Source organism: Ovis canadensis, chromosome 16 (assembly GCF_042477335.2).
Source record: "Ovis canadensis isolate MfBH-ARS-UI-01 breed Bighorn chromosome 16, ARS-UI_OviCan_v2, whole genome shotgun sequence".
NCBI lineage: Eukaryota > Metazoa > Chordata > Mammalia > Artiodactyla > Bovidae > Ovis > Ovis canadensis.
In genome coordinates, this window is record NC_091260.1 from 82,580,567 (window position 1) to 82,600,674 (window position 20,108).

The window sequence follows — 20,108 nt, forward strand, 5'->3', positions numbered from 1 at the left end:
TCCAACTCTCACATCCATGTGTGGCTACTGGGAAAACCATAGTTTTGACTAGATGGACCTTTGTCAGCAAAACAACATCTCTGCTTTTTAATATGCTCTCTAGGTTGGTCTTAGCTTTTCTTCCAAGGAGCAAGCATCTTTTAATTTCATGGCTTCAGTCACCATCTGCAGAGATTTTGGAGGCCAAGAAAATAAAGTTTGTCACTGTTTCCACTGTTTCCCCATCTATTTCCCATGAAGTGGTGGGACCGGATGCCATGACCTTCGTATTCTGAATGTTGAGCTTTAAGCCAACTTTTTCACTCTCCTCTTTCACTTTCAGTAAGAGGCTTTTTAGCTCCTCTTCACTTTCTGCCATAAGGGTGGTGTCATCTGCATATCTGAGGTTACTGATATTTCTCCCGGCAATCTGGATTCCAGCTTGTGCTTCTTCCAGCCTGGCATTTGCATGATGTACTCTGCATAGAAGTTTGACCATATAGTCAAAGCTGTGGTTTTTCCAGTAGTCGTGTATGGATCTGAGAGTTAGACCATAAAGAAGGCTGAGTGCCAAAGAATTGATGCTTTTGAACTGTGGTGTTGGAGAAGACTCTTGAGAGTCCCTTGGACTGCAAGGAGATCAAACCAGTCTGTCCTAAATGAAATCAACTCTAAATATTCATTGGAAGAACTGAAGCTGAAGCTCCAATACTTTGACCACCTGATGTGAAGAGCCAACTCATTGGAAAAGATCCTGATGTTGGGAAAGATTGAAGGCAGGAGGAGAAGAGGGTGACAGAGGATGAGATGGTTGGATTGCATCATTGACTCAATGGATTTGAGTTTGAGAAAATGTTGGGAAAAAGAAAAGGACAGGAAAGCCTGGCTTGCTGCAGTCCACCGTGGGATCACAAAGAGTCAGACACGACGGAGCAATTGAACAACAGCATGACAGCGCCCATCATTTGATACCTAGCCACACCTGCTCCTTCCCTCTGCTTCTGGGAGCAGTGGTTTAGAGTGAAGCCCTTTTCATCTGTGGGTCTTAAGTTCAGACCTTGTCTGTTGGACAACGATGGGTCCTGAATCTGCACTGGCCTCTTTGAGAGCCTTTGTTTCCTATCTTTAAATATCAATACTTGATAATAACGTACAAGTTCATTTATTGTTATGAGACTTAAATGAGATGATGTATTTAAAAAACTTAGCATTTAAGAAATGACAGTTAGGGATAATTTTTCTCAGAGGAAATTTTCATCAAAGAAGACTGTCGAACAAGTTGGAATTTCTCTATGCAGAATGAGTTGAGCATGCAGAATAAACCATCCAGTTCTAACACGGCAAGAATTCATGGACGCAAAATAGCTCCTAAGGACCAGTGAGGGCCATGGCTCCTGCTGTTTGTAAAGACTGTCAAAGACATCTTTCTTCCTGCCTAAAGTAATAGGTTCACAAGACACGTTTTAAGACTTCTGCATAAATACTTTTCTAAGGTCATTATAAGTTTTTTATAATTAATTTCTTAATGATTTTTCTAATAATGCTAACCTCAAATTAAGTATATATCCCGAGACTTAATAGGAAGTACATTTCACCATAAATTGGCCTTGCACAAACAAGAGAATAATAAAGAAGATGAATGTGAACCTTGATTTCATTCCATAGAGAATTTCCTTTCAGGGTGACCATTGCAAGTCCAGCTCTGGCAGGCAGGATCCCCGTTGAACAGGGCTTAGCAGATTTCATCTAATCAGAGGCTAATTAATTTCCTATGGAAATGGTGCTTTTTGAAAATATGTTGTTACTGAAAATAACAGCAGCAGACCAACAGGACCAATAAAAAGGAATATCCAGCTTTAATTCCATCCTGATTGTCAGCCCCCAAAAGCTCTAAATAATTTAACAAAGACTCAACTTCTAACAGCTCAGGAGTGACACACGCAGAATCGGCTTTCAAGCAGGGTGCCCCCCACACAATGGAGGAGCGCCTTCTCGGGAGCACTGTCTCCTCTGCCTTCCGCAGTCTCCCTTCTGCTCGAAAAGCACGGTCCTCCTGGTTTTAGGCTCCCTCCATATTCAGGTTGAAAGGCAGCTTGGAGGAAGGTGGGCCAGAGTCCCGGCATGTCCTGTCATCTCTCCCCTGGGAAGGTGGTCTCTGAGCTCTGGGAGGCCCGCCTGAGCTCCCGGGCCTTCGTCAGGGTGTGCAGGCTGCTGTCTCAGAAACCCGCTTAGCTGTGTGCTCCTTCACTTGGCAAAGGTGTTTGTTCTGGGTCCCCATGATCCACGGGGGGACTGGGTGGATGGAGAAGCCCCGCTCCCTCTCTCCTGGGAGGGAAGAGATCTTACTAAAAAGGAAACATACAAATAAGCAAATCATCTCTCCATGCCGAGAAAAAATACAAGGGAAGCAGAGACTGAAGGAATCAGTGAACAAACTAGGTGGGAGGAGGGTGGTCTGGGAAGGCTTCCTGGAGAAAGTGGCATTTGGAGAAGGCCCCAAGGGAGGGAGCGAGCGGGGAAAGAGGGGTGAGCCCTGCAGGGAGGTGGGGGAGGGGCAGCCGGCACAGACACCCCAGGTGGAGATACTGGGGGTGCCTGAAACCCCAAGGGGCAGAAACTGGGAACTCTTGCTGAATTTGACTCAAACCAGCAATAAAGAAAGTGAGACAAAGAGTACACTGAAGCCAGCGGGCAACGGTCAAGAAGGGCGGGTGATAAATGGACCAGAGAGCTGCGGTTGCAGGAGCAAGACAGAGGGTGTTGTGCTTCTTCCCCACGCCACACACGCGTCCCCAGGGAGCCACCCCGGGCTTCAGACAGCGGTTCTGAACAGCCTTGTCAGGACTCCCCTTGGCCTCCCTGTGTGAAGGTCCAGAGTCCAGCTGAACAAGTGAGCATTTGAGATGCGTGAACGGGAGACGTATCCAAAGTCCTTTGCTACTCACTGCTTCCCCAGTTCCAGGTGGAGTGTGTTTATCAATCCCAAATCCGCATCACGTCATCTTTAGGACTATTCTGAGAATATCCCAAATGGTCATGGGGTGAGCATCAAAACTGTCACCCTAGATGAAAGCTGTTAAATTTCACAGTTTTTGTTTGTGAACATCTGGTCCCTGTATCAACTTGAGGGTCTCCCCCAAGGCTCAGGAGTAAAGAACTTGCCTGCCAAAGCAGGAGATGCGGGTACTATCCCCGGATCAGGAAGATTCCCTGGAGAAGGAAAAGGCAACCCACTCCAGTATTTTTGCCTGGAGTATTCCATGGACAGAGCAGCCTGGCAGGCTACACTCCGTGGGGTCACAAAGGGTCAGACACGACTGGGTGACTGAGTGTGCACATCTCACCTTGAGGGCTGTAAAGTTACAGGAGAGAAATTCAGAAGGGGCAAAACAGCGCACAGCTGGTCACCGTGTGTGTAAAAGTGCTGGTGCCGGATTGAACATAACACAAGTACCCTGGAAGACACACAAGCCAAGCCGCCTCAGTTGTTGGGCAAGGAGTCATGTCTAGGCTGTGGGAGTGGAGAGGGGAATTTTTTTTTCCTCCAGGACACTTTTTACTTATTTTGTTAAATTTTGACCCTTAATGGAGCACTATATATTCAAAAAAGTCAATTGAGCATGTTGAGGATGTTAAAATTGCTTTTACTGGTAGATTAAGAACAGTTGCCCTTGGAGGAGAATGGATACGTGTATATGCCTGGCTCAGGTCCTTTGCTGTCAACCTGGAACTATCACAACATTGTTCATCTGCTATGCTTGAACATTGAATTGTTTTAAAAAGTTGCATTTATTTGTGAGGAGATGTCTGGTAACGAATAATCCTCTCCTCAATCCCTGACATAGCTCTGTGGCTGCATCTCACGCCTGTGATTTTCCAACAAGGAAAGCCCCCAGCGAGAGGAGACTCAGAATCTAACTGCGGTGGATACGTCACCACCTAAGATTCTTAAGCTACTTCCTTATAAATGTAACAAAGTATGTCCCCACAAGAACATCTAAACCAATTCAAGTCCACATCTGCATACTGTGAAGGAAAGTTGGTCTTCAGACGCTATGACCAAACGCTCTAGAATCAGTTGATTGTTTCTCTATAAGCATGTCCTGCAGACTAGGAGGGGTCCATAGACTAGACACTCTCAGAAACCCATGCATCTTTCCTTTATAAGATGCTTTTAATTCTGCACTTGAGTTTCAGTCATAACTAAGCATGTAAGGACCTATAAGAGCTTTGTTTTATAGATAAACTGAACTTGGTTGTGACCTGCTAATAAGGAAAGAAAAGTGGAATTTATTACCCTTTGTACAAGCAAGGTCCCTTCAGCATCCAGGTGGCTGGAAGGATATTCTCTATAGTTCAAGGAGAGGAGAGTGATGAGGACTCTCATCACCACACAGCAGCATGTTTAACCAAAAGAAACACTAGAAATCTGAACAGCATTTACAGGGAAAGCAACAACTGAAACCCAACCATGACGCTGATGTTATTAATTTAAGTATTACTGATAGTAAAGCTTTACTTGCATGTAATTTTCAATTTAATGTGCAAATGGCAAGCATAAAGGGTTTATATTAGCTCTATTTGTGTACACCTTTGAGTAATAGAAATTAAAATAATTTATGCAAACACTAGGGATCGTTGAGAAAATGTATCCGTGGACAGAGAGCCCATGTAGCATTCATGCTGCAGAAACGCTGCCTGACGGAGAGCTCTATAAACTAAAAGAAAACCAGGTTCCTTTGTGAATTACGAAGGCCTCTTTCCAGAAGAAAGTGGCGCCAAGCCACCCTACCGTGCCATTCTCAGCTGTACTGGTGCTGACGCTCAGAGGTCAGCATTGCCTTGAGAACACATCTGGAAGGCTCAGCCTTTCCCCTCCCACTCACCTGTCCAGGTACAGCTACCAGGTGGGCTGGGGGATGCCCTAGGGTGTCTCCCCTTGCCTGATCTGAAGCACAGCCCTGCTATTACATAGTAATTCCCGACCCTTCTGTTTGTTTCCTATCTTGTCCCAGCAGGCAGTCATTCGGCCATCAGCACAGCGCATTCGGCTGCAGGTAGAGCAGCTGTAACAGTGAGAGGCTTCACTCTCCTTGTATGACGGAATCTCACAGGTGGGTGGCCCGGAAGCATGAAGCTTCTGAGTTCACATCTCTGCAAATCTCTTGGTCTCTGTCTCCTTGCAGGAAATCAGTACTCCTCCTGGTCTCAAGATAGCAGTGCGGGGATTTGAGGGGGGGGGGGGCGGGCTCCAGGGCACAAGCCTGCCTTGTGGACTGTGACAGGGGCTTTGACGGTGGATCGTTTCTGTTCCCAGACTGGGGGCGTCTGCAGACCAGCCAGCATTCGCCCCCTGGGCCCCGCCCAGCTGCCCCAGACCCCCGTGCCTGTGCCAGGGACCAGAGCAGGGCAGACGGGAGGAGGGGCCTCCCTGCCACAAACCAGCCTTTCAGTTTCACTTTCAAAAACACCGTCACACCGGCTGATAATTGCAAGAAACCCAAGAATTGTAGGAAAGTCCACAATTTATGAAAACAAACTGAGGTTTTATAAAAATGTGCTCGGAATATCAGCCTGTTCGATGTAATAACAAAAACACTCGTTTGGTGTATCCAATATTGTTTGGACAAGATTCAATTCTATTTTTAGGAGATTTCAATTTCCTTTCCCATAAACTCCATGAAATACAGTATGTGGCATATTTATAGTGACCCTTTAGAAGAGTGTTACACTTTTGGACGCTTTAATAAGTCTAAATGAGATGGTCTCCCCCTCACCTTACTGAGCAAATAAATACATGGTCGTGACAGTCATTGGAATTAAGCCTGTGTCCTTTCCCTCCTGGGCTTGCCCATCGTAAGGCTTCCCGTTCCTATAACGGGAGCTCTCTAAAGATGGTTTGGGCAATAAAGACAATATTTAGGGCCATCTGGTGATTCCATCCAATTTATTTCTTTGACAAGACTTATAAATAAGAAAGCATAATTTCCAAAAGCAATCATGAAATTTACTAGGCAAACCACACACCGCAGACCCCTCTGCACACTTCTCCTTCTCGTGCATGGGAGCGGCCTCTTATATCGGAGCCTTTTACTGCTCTTTGCATTTCTAAAGCACTCTGCAGAATTAACCAATTCGTTCTCAGAGAGCAGAGGGTGCTGGTACCTGAGCTGCGATGGAGTAAATGGGCAGGGCCGCTCCACACCTGGAGAAAGTTATCCTGCACTGGCACCCCACAGATATGGACTGCACCCCAATCCCCCAGACACCTGCCATTTCACACCAGGGGACCCTGCAGGAAAGACTGCCCACACGCTCTGCAAGGAACAGGGCGTCCCGGCCTTCCTGTGCCGACAGAAACAGCAAAAGCTGCTGCCCTTTCCCGGGGCAGCCCAGAGCACCCCGTGAGGAGCATCGGTCCCCAAAGATCCCCAGGAACCCAGGTGGCCAGCAGGTAGAGCTGTGCCCACTCCTCCCAGCGCCCCCTGGTCCCTGAGCTGCAATTCAGGCTGAGTTTCACCGTGTCCCTTTTGCTTTTCCAGTAAGCCCCCCAGTATGCAGCCCCACGAGGAAGACCTCCTGCATTGGTGCAGACTTACCCCCAAGGCCCTGAAATCACTCAAGACGTGTTGGGAGTCAGTCCCTTGGGTCTTTTCCCAGGGACTGTGATAACGAGAAATGCATTTCAAAAAGTGCCTTGCCCATCCGTTCCATGGAACGTTACTCAGAAATAGCCAGGAGTGGAGCTATTGACACACATCACAGCCTGGGCAAATCCCAAGGGGTCTATGCCTACTGAAGAGAACCCAGACCCCAGGGCTTACGTGCCCCATGCTTCCATTTAGGCCACATCCTTGAGAGAGCAGGATTCTGGAAACAGGGAGCAGATTCCTGGTTTCTAGGGGTGCAGGAGGCTGGAGCGGGAGGAGACAGTGTGGCTGGGAGAGGTCAGAGCATCTCCAGGAGGAGTCCTGGGGGTGATGTGGGGCCTGCATCCCGATCGAGCTGCCCCCACGGGCATCTGCACGAAGATCAGGACGTAGAACAAGACACATACCCAGGCGTGCAGGTGGGACGGGTCATCGGGCAGGACGCGCCGCTGTCTGCTGAGATCGTGTCCTGCATTTTGTGAGACGTTTTCCCTCCAGAGAAACAACATGGGGCCTGGCTCTGTGTCATTTCATGCAGGCGCCGGCATCCTGCAGTTGCCTCCAAAGGAAACACTGGAAGACAGAAGGGTGTTGGGTACCAGGACAGCGGGGAGCAGACCTTCCATCCCACGAGTGTGCCCTCCACGTGCCCAGAGCAGAGTCTGTGGTCCCACTGGGAGTCTGCTTCTTCGGAGTCTGCAGAAAGAAAAAAGAAAGTGCATTCGCTCAGTCCTGGCCAACTCTTCGCAACCTCATGGACTGTAGCCCACCAGGCTCCTCCTTCTGTGAGATTTTCTAGGCAAGAATCCTGGAGTGGGTTGCCATTTCCTTCTCCAGGTGAATTCTGCAGAGGCCCCGGCATGTGGGGGTGAGAGGGGTTGGCACAGGGCGGTGCATAATTCATCCTCCTTCCTTCGTTTTGAAAGGTCTCACTCGAATCTGACCTTACATTCCCAGAGAACAGCTTTAGAACTCATTCTCATGTCATGATGAGATATCTTCTAGACTCCCCAGGGGCAGGGGCAGGGGGTTCCAAGAGCATCAGGCACTTCGGGGAATAGTCCATGGATAAGCTTGAGAGCAGGTTGTAAGGCAGCGGCCAGAACTGCTCCAGAAGCTCCACTTCTCTGACCCGGCTCCCCCGACAATCTCCATTTCTCCCTTCCTAAAAGCTCACATCATGATGAGAGCCTCCAGGGCCCCCAGGCTGCACCCCTGGACCCCGCTCCTTCCTGCCTGCCTTCCCTCCAGGCGCAGGGCCTCCTCACCCCGACAGGCAGTCCAGGCCCTCCTGCTTGCTTCTCTCTCTCTCTGGAGAGTTCTCCCCATCAACACCACGCGGAGACAGATCCAGGTGTGAGCGACGGAAGTTTATCCAAGGATGGGGTGAGGAGAGCGGCAAAGGCTTTTTGAGGAAAAGAATTAGGCACGAAAGTGGACATTTATGGAGAATGAAAACATGAAGTTACAAATTTGAAAAGTTTAATGAAGACCGTATACACCACAGAATCCAAAATGATAACACATTAATCACCTGCCAGACACGCCTAGAATCCTTGTCCATGTTTTTATCAATTCTCCTTATGACCATGATTTACTAATACCATCTTTGCCCAGAGAAGAGACCGGTGATGGAGTGCAGCTGACCGACAGGGAGGCTGGTGTTTATCTCCGGTGTTTGGCGTGCAGGACCACGTGCCTCGCTCACAGGGGTGCTTGCCGTTTGTAGTGACTCAACAAGTCTGTCCTACAAAGAGATTCTGGTAAATTTCATGTCCGTCTATTTTCAGTTTGAGAAAGACGAGAAAGGACCCAGTGTCTACAGTGGAACATGCCACCAAAGAATGTTCTGAAAGGGCAAGAGTTCTGATTCAGACCTGAATTCTCTTCACTTACAACCGTGCAGAGAGGGTGACCGCTCGCTTCAGACCTGGCTTCCGGGGGACCCTGAGACACACCGGCTGGACACTGATCCAGAGAATACTGGACGCCTGGAGTCTTCATGCCCAGACCCCCATGGGTGGTCTCATGAGTGACAGGCACAACCCCACTGACACCCGAGTCTCTACAGAAAACCATGTTTGCGAACTATCTGCCTTTTCACTGAACCCACTAGGGGAGTCCAGCTCATCCTGACCCAGATCTCCAAAATGCCCACGGCTCCCACCCTGGGGCCGCCCCACCCTGGGTCAGTTCATCGGAGAGGGTTTCAGGCTCCCACTGGAACAACCTGGGTGGTGGGGCTCCGTCCTCTCCCTTCCCTTCTCTCCGCAGTACCTGCAGGGCTGATAGAACGTACGGCTGGTCTCCCACCCCCAGAAGAGCAGATACCCCTTCTACAGGGTCCATGCGGAGCCCCTGAGCCTAGAGGGATCCTGGCACGGTAAACATTCGCTGGATAAATGGATAGAAAGCTCTCGCGTCCCTAACTGTCCCTCTATGAGTCTGTGGCTGGGCACCTGGGATGCGCGTCCACACTGTGGCCACGCCCCTCTGGGACATGCCTGGCAGTGGGCATCGCCCGTGGGGAGGACTCCGCCTTCTGGCTCTTTCAGGATCACAGGGAGCTGTAGAAACCCAATCTGAAGGGACTCGGGGCAGGGCTGGAGTCCTGCGGGCGAGACGGTCTCGAGAAGCACCGTGGATACGGAAGCCTGGAGGCCACAGGATGTGAAGGCTCGTCTCCCCCAACCCCGGGGTCCCTACAGGGCTGCACGATGCTGAGTCTCCCTGGTGGCTGGATTGCACTGGGGGTTCCCTAAGGAAGCTAAGAGACCTAATAGCTTTGCCAGCAGATAGGAGACCTGAGGTCAGGCTGGTGGGATGTGCAGACCTCCAGCTCCAGAGCGATGGCAGCTCACACACCGCAGACCCGGGAGGACGCAGACCACCACAGAGAAGTGGATGCAGGGACCCGGGTCTCCAGGTGGGCACCAAACCAGGGCCCTAGGAGGTGGAGCCAGGCGCATGAGGCTGAACTGAACAGACTGCCTGTCACAGACCCATAGAAATGGCAGTGTGTCCCATCTCTGGGAAGTTCTGCAGGAAAGACACACTTCCCAAACTTAACCCAGCGTTTCCCAAACTCATAGTATTTCCTTGTGTTTGGTGGTTTGAGAAACTGGTTCTGAAGTCAGGGAGCATCTGGGAAGCCTGTTGGTGTTACATGTCGGATGAATTCCAGAAAAGCTGTTATTAAGTTAATGGTGCATATCACAGTTGTCAGCACCTTAGAATTAGGGAAACATGATATTTAATTATCCACTGTTCTACCAAATTTCCCCTTGAACGCTGAGAATGGCGTTTAAGAAAAGCCGCTGTGTGAGGAGGGCTGAGTGACGTGGAACCTCGAGTCTGCGATGATGGAAGTACCGAGTACTGCCTGGGGGGCACAGCCTGGCCCCGCCTCCGGGACCCCCCCTCCGCCTCCCAGCCTGGTCTCCACCGGGAGCAGCCCCTCATGTAGGTGTGTGGGTTCCCTGACCAGTGGCCTTGCCCTTAGCGCCGAGTCACCACGCTCGGCACCCTTGGGACCCAGCTATGGGAACCCCCAGTCCATCATCGGGACCCCCCCAGCCCTGTCCTGCCCTTGGTCCTGCTGGACTGGGTTCCTGGGATACTTTACCCAATTCCATGAAGACCGGTCCTGGCCGCAGAGGATGAGTCCTCACTCGACCCATTGCCCAAGATCCTGCCCTGTCTGCTGAGAAGCTTAAGGGACTCCGGGTCCCCAAAGTGCCAGGAATGAGGGAGCCACTAGGCTGGTCCAGGCTGGACTCCAGGGTCTGATTTCACGGGGGCCGCATGTCTGAGTCCAGGACACACAGGGATTCTCTCTCTTGACCCCAAGGGGAGCCTCGTGGTTCACATGGAACCTGAAATAGCGTCCGCGTGGGAGCTTGGAGCTCACACCCTGCAAGGTGCTGCAGCAGGGAACCCAACCAAAAGCAGGGCCCCTTCCGGGCTTTTCGTCTCGAGACAAAGTTTCCTCCAACTTGTTAATTTGGAAACAGGTCAAACCTATGAGAAGTTAAAACACAAAACCAAAAACAGCACCATGAGCACCCCTGTACTTTTCACTGGACTTTACAAGCTGATGTAACAGCGGATTGGGAGCAGGGCAGGGGGCCACCCAGTGAGGGACGACCACAGGGGACCGAGCCAGCCAGGGCAGGAGGGCGTGGGGCAGCCTCCGTCCAGCCTGTTGGCTGGGGCGCTGATGGACATTCTCATTTCTTTGTCAGGACGTCCCTCGTGGGGTGACATGGTATTTACCTGACCACACTGGTCCCGTCGGGCAGGATGCGGGACTTTGTCTCAGGAAAAATACATCACCTGGAATCCAATTAGCCTCATGTGTCCAGGATCTCCCTGGTCCAGGGGCAGCCAGACTGGGGCCCAGTGGTTCTGCGCCCCACGGGCAGCAGGCAACGGTGCTTCTGGCTCTAGATGCCGGAGGAGGGCCACTCCAAGGGCTCAGGTGGCTCCAGGCTTCCAACACACCCATGTTCCGGAACAACCGCGCAGCCACAAGGCGGCCACACGTCCCGGGAATGCCATTTCATCTCAGCAGATGTGGCTTAGAAGCATCTAAGTGACACCCACTGGGAACACTAATGGACTTATTTCCTGGGCTTTAAATCTTGACGCGGCGTTTACTACCCGGATTCAGATGAAGACCGTGAAACGCGTACAAACTCAGACACCTCCGTCCAGGCCAGAAAAGGCACGCGTTGAATAGCTTCTCAATGTTGGCAGCGCCCTGCTCCCCTCTCTGAGAATTTAGCGACACTGTTATAACTGGTTGGGTGACGGGAGAGCTGATCAGTGTTATCACCGATTTCTCACTGGGGTTTAATGAAGAGTGAGATAGGGGCACGCGGCACACAAAGTCCCCTGTATTTTTATAATTACAGGCAATATTTCACAGTGGGTTACATGAGCATCTCGTCAGGGGTGTAATGCAACGGAAAAAAGGCAATTTCGAGACTCCAACACAGCTGGGTGCATTTCCCAGCCTGCCACATGCTTAGCAGTGCCTAGACCTGGAGTGAGATGCCTGAATTCCTGAAGCTCGGCTGTCTCTTCCCTAAATGGGTTACTCCTTTCTTGACCTCATGAGGGTGTGTGGAGGTTGGATTCGATGATAACGGGGTGATGGATCTCTGCCACCTAACAAGCACTTTCAGTTTAATAATTGTCCATTCTTACCTTCTATTTCCTAATCTAGTCCTGCTTATAAGCAAGGAAGCAAGGTAGCATAGACAAAATAGAAATAGATTCTAAATTACCATTTATGAAGCTGTAAAGATATCTTAGAGTGAAGTGAAGTCGCTCAGTCGTGTCCGACTCTTGGTGACACCGTGGACTGTAGCCCACCAGGCTCCTCTGTCCATGGGATTCTCCAGGCAAGAATATTGGAGTGGGGTGCCATTTCCTTCTCCAGGGGATCTTTCCGACCCAGGGATTGAACCCAGGTCTCCCACGTTGAAGGCAGACGCTTTAACCTCTGAGCCGCCAGTGTCTGACTCTAAGTTCACGGAAAGAGTCCAAACGCTACTTGGCTCCCGAGTACGATGTTTCCTCCTTCTAACCCAGTCATTTGGTTATCGTTTTTCCCATTATAAAATTTAATCAATGGCACAGACTCCATGAACCTGAATGCTTTGTTTTGGTGCAAAGTAAGCCTATGTTGGGGGCTTCCCTGGTAGCTCAGCTGGTAAAGAATCCGCCTGCAATGCAGGAGACTCCTGTTCGATTTCTGGGTGGGGAGATCCCCTGGAGAAGGGATACGCTCCCCACTCATCTTCTTGGGCTTCCCTGGGGGCTCAGACAGTAAAGCATCCACCTGCAATGCGAGAGGCCTGCGTTCAGCCCCTGTGTTGGGAAGATCCCTTGAAGGAAGAAATGGTACCCACTCCAGTATTCTTTCCTGGAGAATCCCCATGGAGAGAGGAGCCTGGCGGGCTACAGTCCACGGGGCTGCAAAGAGCAGGACACGGCTGAGTAAGCACAGCACAGCAAGCCTTGGCTGGAGCTCCAGTCTGGGTATTCTGTAGTTCTGAAACGCTGTTGCATGCCACCTGTTTATCTGAAGGAACACATGGATACTCAAGCTTCATTGTTCAGAAGTGGGGGATTTTAATCTGTGGCGTCATCATCTGAATGGGTCCACCCTAAACTCCTCCCCATGTCACCTGGTTGAAAGGACCTCAGCATCCTTTTTGTGTGGCTTCGATAAGGACCAGTTTTCACATCCCACCTCCCATGTTTCCTGTCTAAAATGTCCATCTTTAGTCATCACCACTGGCCAACACTTTGAGATTTTGTTGGGAAAAACTAAAAGCCGACTCTAGGTAGAAAATACTCTTAAGATTATACATTTCAGGAAACCTCACTTTAAGGTGAAGGTCCTTGAAGATTAGGGTCCAGGAGCTCTCAGGATGCCTGACGTTGACAGACACATGGCTGAGAGTCCAGAGGGAGGCGGCGGCTGGGTTTATCCCTCAGGGATTCCTTCCAGCTGCCAACCCCTGAACACCCCACACTTGAGTCATTTCAGGGCTAACACTCCCCACATGAGAAAGCAGGAAAGGAGTGGCACCTATTTTGGCAGGCATGATAATAAAACCTCAGAAGGGAGCGCGCACAGATGATAATGCCGCCAGTGGACGGCACTGCTGCTATTGTTCAGGGGCCCATTCGCGTCTGACTCTCTCTGACCCCACGGACTACAGCACACCAGGCTTCCCTGTCCTTCACCATCTCCCAGCGCTGGCTCAGATTCGTGTCCATCAAGTCAGTGATGCCATCCAACCATCTCATCCTCTGTCGTCCCCTTCTCCTCCCGCCTTCAATCTTTCCCAGCGTCAGGGTCCTTTCCAGTGAATCGGCTCTTTGCACCAGGTGGCCAAAGTATTGGAGCTTCATCATCAGTCTTTCCAGGGAATATTCAGAGGACGGTATTACTGCGCCTTCTCAAAGACATTCTGACACCAAGATGCTGGATTCTATTGTTCCTGCAGGTCGTGAAAACGGCCACAGAGAAAGCAAAATGATGGCAAAAGAAACACTTACCCTCTTCGCCTGCTTGCTTTCTAAAAAGAGTTGCGTTTACCGTTTGAAGACCAAGGCCACTTAAGGAGTGAGGTTGGATTCAAATCAGGACCACAGCACACACTGTTCTGATGTCTGCCTCCACCCCCAGCAGTCGGGAACAGCTGCGCAGCCTGGAGCACATGGACAGGCCTCGGAGGCAGCACAGATGCGCCTCCGTCGGCACTGGAAGGGCACCTTGTTCGGCCTCGGAGCCCAGCAGCCTTGTCTAAGAAGACTGCAGTGACGCTGCGATGGGACCCACGGCCCCTGAGAACTCAGTCTGCTCAAACGCCTTGTCACCGTGGTGGGGGCGGTGAGGGCCACACGTGCGTAGCCCTGTCCCTCGCTAGCTTCTGGGCCTGGGAAAAGCCCCTCAGCCCCTGCCCCCGAAGTCTGCTCATCTATAAAAATGGATTCACGCCATCTGCAGGCTTGCTGGCTCAGCTCTTGTCTGTGATGGGCTGGACGGGCCACCTGAAGCAGGGCCCTCCCTGAGTGAGCTAGCTCCGGAGCTGATCTCAAGGGGTATCTTGTTTGTCCACCAGCCTGTTGTCCAGGAGTTTTTCCCAGCATCTCCGAGGAATGACCCCGCCCAGTCATTGCTGAGATAAGGGGCAGGAAGGGAAACGTCACACGGCCGTCGGACAGGGTGGACCCACAGGAGCCGATGAGCAGAGAACTGGCCGGCCTTGACCCAAGAGTGGAAGCTGTGGTGGGGCCTCCAGGGAGGCTGGACGTTCACACCTTGATGTCAGCACCCACGGCTGAACCTGGAAAGCAAGGCTGGTCCTGCTAAGCAAACCACGGGAAGGACTACAGGGTGGGCAGGTGCCCCAGGCCCGGAACCGGTTCGGACAGATCGGGCCTGCACCCGCGCCCAGGCCTGAAAGGAGAGGCATTGTTAACAGCAGAAGGACCCAGAGTCTCTGCACACACAGAGGGGGGAAATCCAGCGTAAAGTTCTGCCATTCCAAAAAACTTTGCCTGTAAAATACTTCTGAGCAAATGACTCTGCTTTTAACAGTTATTTACTGGATTTTATACCCAAATGTGAACCAAAGTCATAAAAACGTAATGACTTAGTGCTGGGCTTTTCAATTTCCAGTCCCAGAACAGCAACGCATGGTTTTAATGTTTAGCTGGAATTGTTTGAACGTCCCCAAAATATGGAAAGAGTTGCTGTCGGAATTACAATCAGTTCCACAGAAAAGTACAAGCCACCACTTCCCTCCCTGCCCTCCTTCCCAACCTCAACCCCACAACCTGTCTCCAGGTGCCAGCCCAGCTGGGAGGCTGACTCCAGGGGTCCCTGGCGGGGCCGGGGGGGGGGGGTGACGGGCAAATCTTCTGGTCTTAGCCTGACGTTGCCGGCCGTCCAAAGCAGCTGGCTCTGCGACACACCTCCACGGGCGAGGTCTCTGTTGTCGGAAACCTGGCAGGAAGGACTGTCAGTGCTGAAAGCAACGTAAGAGAAGGGTGTTCTCAAGTCAGGAAGGAGTCAGCTCCTGAAGGCACACACACACACACAAAAAAAAAAGCATCCGGAAGACTGGTGGCCGGTGACACCTGAGACAGGAAGCCAGAAGTGGTGCTCCCGCCAGACAGCAGGCGGAGGCGCTCGTGCAATCCAGAGAGGGTGCCCAGGGCCAAAGCCGGGACTTAGCCTCCACCGCTCCTTTCCGTTACCCCAACCCCCCCTTCCCGTCCTTCCAGTTCCTTCTTAAGTTGCTTCAGGAGTTTCCATGGGTTTCTGAGTTCCAGAGCAGTCCATGGTAAGCCCCTGTCAGGGCCTCTGGGATGGAGTAGGACTTGCCCTCAGGACTCACCTCCATCTGCTGAGGGACTAGGCTCATGGGAACCAGAGCCCTGGCCTGGAGCCAGGGTGGCAGGACCTGCCTCCTGTCTGCAGGCCTGACCAGCCTGAGCCCCTGGCTTTCCAGAACCCCTGCAGGCATGGCACACAGTGACCGGTGGTCCCAAAGACCCTGCCTCCAAAAAGACAGACTGGAGAGGAGAAAGGAGCTTCACAGAGGGGAGACGGATTCCTAAAGACAAGATGGGGATCTGCTAACATCCTCCTTCGAGCGCCGAACCCTGGGGAAAGGGGACAGAGAACAGCTGAGATGTTTGCAAAGGCCCCCGCACTGTGCCAGAATGAGAGTTGTCCTCAGGAAGCCGTGGTTAGGACCCTTCCCTTCACCCTGAGAAAGGCAGGAGGCAGAAGGGAGCCAGCCTCGGCCAGGCACCTTCAGTGCCTGGGGACTGTGCTGCGAACCGCCCTGCGGCTCCTCCCACCCCATCCAACCTCTGATCTTGGGCTCCGGTGGACTGGACAGGAGCACTGGATGCTCGGAAATGCTGAGGGAACTCCGCTCCCAAAGCCTCGAGGTTACAGAGGATGGCTAGGTTCCACCCACGGGGGTCATGGGCCGGATGCCTCCTGCAGTGTGCCGAGAGACACGCCCCCTCTTGAAGGTGCACGCCGTGTGATGCTGGCCTTCGTGTGGGGGGAACCGGAGGGAGCCCCACATCTAAAACTCAGCCCCACCTCTGGTCCCAAGATCCTGACGCAGTTAAATGGTAGATGGAGGAGCCGTGGGATGGCCCCGTGGGAATCTTGCCCCTTTCCCCAGGACATGAAAGAAATAACCTGTCCAGGGACCGCCCCCATCCTTCACCGCCGCGCGTCTCCACTTACATTTCTCTTTCACGACAGTGCCTTTTATCATAATGCAGCAGGTTCACATTGCATTTCCTGGGTCGAGAGCTCTCTGAACTTCACCAGTGAACTAAAGGCTGCAGAAAAGCTTCTACCCGTCTCAGCCGAAACAGCACCCACCGTGATGCCCTGTCCCAGCCCTCCTGACTCAGGGTGCAGAAGAGAACCAACCAGCTGGAGATGACCCCAGGCATCACCCCGGAGCCCCCCTAGCCTTGGCGGATGCAGGACATGGCGGAGAGAGGCCCCAGCCAAGCTGCCCTGAGGACCTGGGCCCCGGCCCGCGCTGCAGAGGGAACGGTGTTCCTGAGAGCACAGGCCTGGACCTTTGGAAGCTGCTGTGCCACCTGGTGAGACAGCAGACAGCTTGGTTGGAATCTGGATTCTACTGTAAGGTGATGGAGGCAGACACTGGAGCATGGCCATCTTCTTCCACAGTGGACCGTTCACCTAGGAAAGGCAGAGACCGCCTCGGAGGAAAGCTTTCCTGACATGAGAGAGCCAGTCCCTAGACGTGCAGCCTCATCAGCTGCGGCATTTCTCAAATCTGCCTAAAGGTCTGTGCATGCCCCATAGAAGGCTCCTGGCTTGCCCCTGGGTGCTCGGCACTGGGCCTCAGCTTCCCGAAGGCAGAGACCACGTGTTCAGCCCCTGGTGGATATGTCATGAGGAGCCGCCAAAGTGCTGGACAGGCAGATGATGGATGGGTTGGCCCAGCTTGGAACTTGTGCGCCACGCAAATGACCCTGACTCTCCCGGGTCCATTTCTGTAGATAAGACGTCACCGTGGGGCTTGTTGAGCGAGGCGTGGACTAGCGCTGTGCTTTGGTGGGAGGGGGGATGCTCCAAATGCCTCCCGTAGGCTGCTGTGGAGGCTCCATCCCGAGGCACCTTCTAGAACCACGAAGACTTTCTGAGGACAGTTCTGAACTCAGCTTCCAACTCAAACAGAAGTTAGCCCAGCAGCCTCGAAGAGGTGGCCCCCAGCCCCCACCGGGAACAGACCCGAGCCTCCGAGGGGCCCAGAGGACCTCGGGGGGCCTCCAGGGGCCCTCACAGGCACCTTCTGAATCCTCCCTGGAGGCCCTCCTCCCGTCCCTTCTTGCCCAAGCCTACGGCGTGCCTGTGGGGTTGGGTCTGTGGAGTCCTCAGAAGACACTGTACTGAGGAGGGCACGGGGTCTAAAGGGGACCCTCATGCACTTCTGTAGGGAAAACAGCTTGGTGGAGCCTTCTGGGTCTCCAGGAGCCTGGAAGAAGGTCCTCACTCCAGACAGCCAGTACCACCCCCATGGCAGGTTCCCCGGGGATGCCCAGGACCCCGTTCGGCTGGAGGGGCAGGAGGCTGCAGGAGTTCTACATGAGGGCGTGAGCCTCCACTGGGCATCCAGGGCCCAGGGGAGCCCCCGGGAATGTGGAGCCAGAAGCAAAGCAGAGCTGTGCGTGCTTGTGTTTCGTCCAGAGGCAACTGGTTCTCTGCTTAACTTGAAGGAGATGGAGCCTTGGGAAGCTGACTGGCTTGGGTGACCTTTGGGTTGATGGCTGAGGGTACAGGGGCACACAGCCCAGGGTGTGGGGCTGTCCAACCCCCCGGGGCAGCGTCCCAGGAGGAGTCTAGCATCTGCCTGGTGTGGGTGGAGGCCACAGGATAACAAATCTCTGGGAGCCACGAACTTCCCCGGTGGTCCTACATCCAGGCCCATGCGGGGTGACCATTGGCTGGGGGCTGGCTGGACCCCTGAAGTGCAGCCTGCCAGAAGGGAGTGCAGCAGACACACGTGGGTGTGACAGGGAGGTTGTGACTCAGGGTGGCCGGTGTCCTGGGGGCCCCGGGATCTTGGGACTCAGGAGGGAAACGAAACCCCACTCCCCAGGGGCGAAGCATCCTCAGCATCCCTGCTGCCACAAACAGCCCCGCCCTGGCCCCCAGCCCTAGCTGGGCGCTGTTTCCCGAGGTTGTTCAGTCACTAAGCTGTGTCTGACTCTTTGCATCTGCATGGCCTGCAGCACGCCAGGCTTCCCTGTTCTTCGCCATCTCCTGTGGTCTCCTCAAACTCGTGTCCAGTGAGTTGGTGATGCCATCCCACCATGGTAAAGAGGAGGACCCGGTCTGCAGAGAAAGCCCACCGAGCGCCCAGGGAGAGCCTGGAGGGCGAGGTCCTGTGGTCTTGGCCACAGTGGCTCAGCAGCTGGGCTTCTGGTGAGTCCTCTCCATGCTCAGCGAGCCCTGTGCCTGCTTGGGGGGCTGGCCCGCTCCGCACCGGGCCGCCTCCACACGGCACCGGCGGCTCCCTCACATGAGGGCATCCTAGGAGTCCTGGGGCTGCAGCAAGGGCGGCCTGAGGGGTCACCAGGCACCGGGATGCTACGTGGGACCGTCCTCTTGTCTGAGAACTTGCCCTGGGACCCCCAGAGATGCAGACACAGGGGAACACCTGCTGGGTTTCTAAAGAAGGCTCCCAAGTGCAGTGGGTTGAGTTGTATCCCCCCAAAAGATACATTCAAGACCCAGCCTCCAGAGCCTGAGGGCGAGCTCCTTTGGGAGGTGTCTCTGGAGACGTAATTGAGCTCAAGTCCCTGAATGAGATGACCCTGCACTTAGGTTATCCCTGAATCCAAGGACAAGTGTCCTTGTGAGAGTGACTCAGCGGGAGATGGAAGCGCCAGACAGACGGGGGAGAAGCCGAGTAAAGACAGAGGCGGAGCAGGCAGGGATGTGCCGGGAGAGCCCGGAAGCCCCAGGGGCTGGAGGAGGCAGGGAGGGCATTCTGGGAGCTGGACGGACAGCCGTCCTATGCTGGCTCCTTGATCTGGGGCTTCTGGCCTCCGAGCTGAGAGAAGAGACGGCCACTGTTGTCGGCCACCACGTCTGTGGAGCTTCGTCACCGCCGCCCCGGGACACCTGCACAAAGGAAGCCAGCGGCCCCGACCCCTCACCCCCAGTCACCGCTGCCCCCGCAAACCGGCAGGAGGAAGACGGGCCTGCAGCTGCCTCACGGCCTGACCGCGGCTGGTCCCACGGGAGTGCGGGGCGGAGCTTCTCTCCGGGTATCCCTCCTCTCTCTACCCGCATCTCAGCTTCCTCTTATAGACGGAAGGTGTGTCAGGATAAAGGCCCCGCTGGCTCACTGTGGCACCAAATCACGGTGACGCTCGTGAACCATCAGGAAAGCCCTTGAGATGGGCCCACGAGAGGAACGGGGGCATTTATGAAATCCAGATGTGTAAAAACGTGTCTGATTTGCTCAGATTAAACAGAGGGGAATTTGTAACAAATACGCTGGAGGTTCAGACGGTGATGAGCTGTGATCATTAGTGTCCACAGTCGGGCAACAGGACACTTCGGGACCGCCGGATCCTGCCAAGAGGCGGTTTCAAAATCCAAACACCCGCGGTGGGATCTGGTGGCAGGGAACCAGAAAGTTTTAACTTGAGGACCTGATTTTCCCCATCACAGCCCTTTTGAGATGACTACAGGAGACCCCTGTGAATGTCTTTAAAATGAGCTTCCATCTTAATTTTAAGAAGTCAGTGTGATATGCGGCTTGCCGATTATAATATAATTCTGCAATACAAATTAGACCAGGCTTCAGGGCCTTTGAAATGTAGTGTGTTAAAAAATGGTACGTACAGGTTAAAAGATACAGTTTCGGAACACCAGGA

The 20,108-nt window shown here is 53.2% G+C and overlaps 1 long non-coding RNA gene across 1 annotated transcript; it reads right to left on the bottom strand.

The window, feature by feature from the left end:
• Positions 1–1,811: 1,811 nt before the first annotated feature.
• LOC138421587 (uncharacterized) lies at positions 1,812–7,589 on the bottom strand. Its single transcript, XR_011249551.1, has 2 exons — positions 7,037–7,589; positions 1,812–2,324 (listed from the first exon to the last, which is right to left on the bottom strand). It is a non-coding gene; the product is annotated as an uncharacterized lncRNA (long non-coding RNA).
• Positions 7,590–20,108: the final 12,519 nt, after the last annotated feature.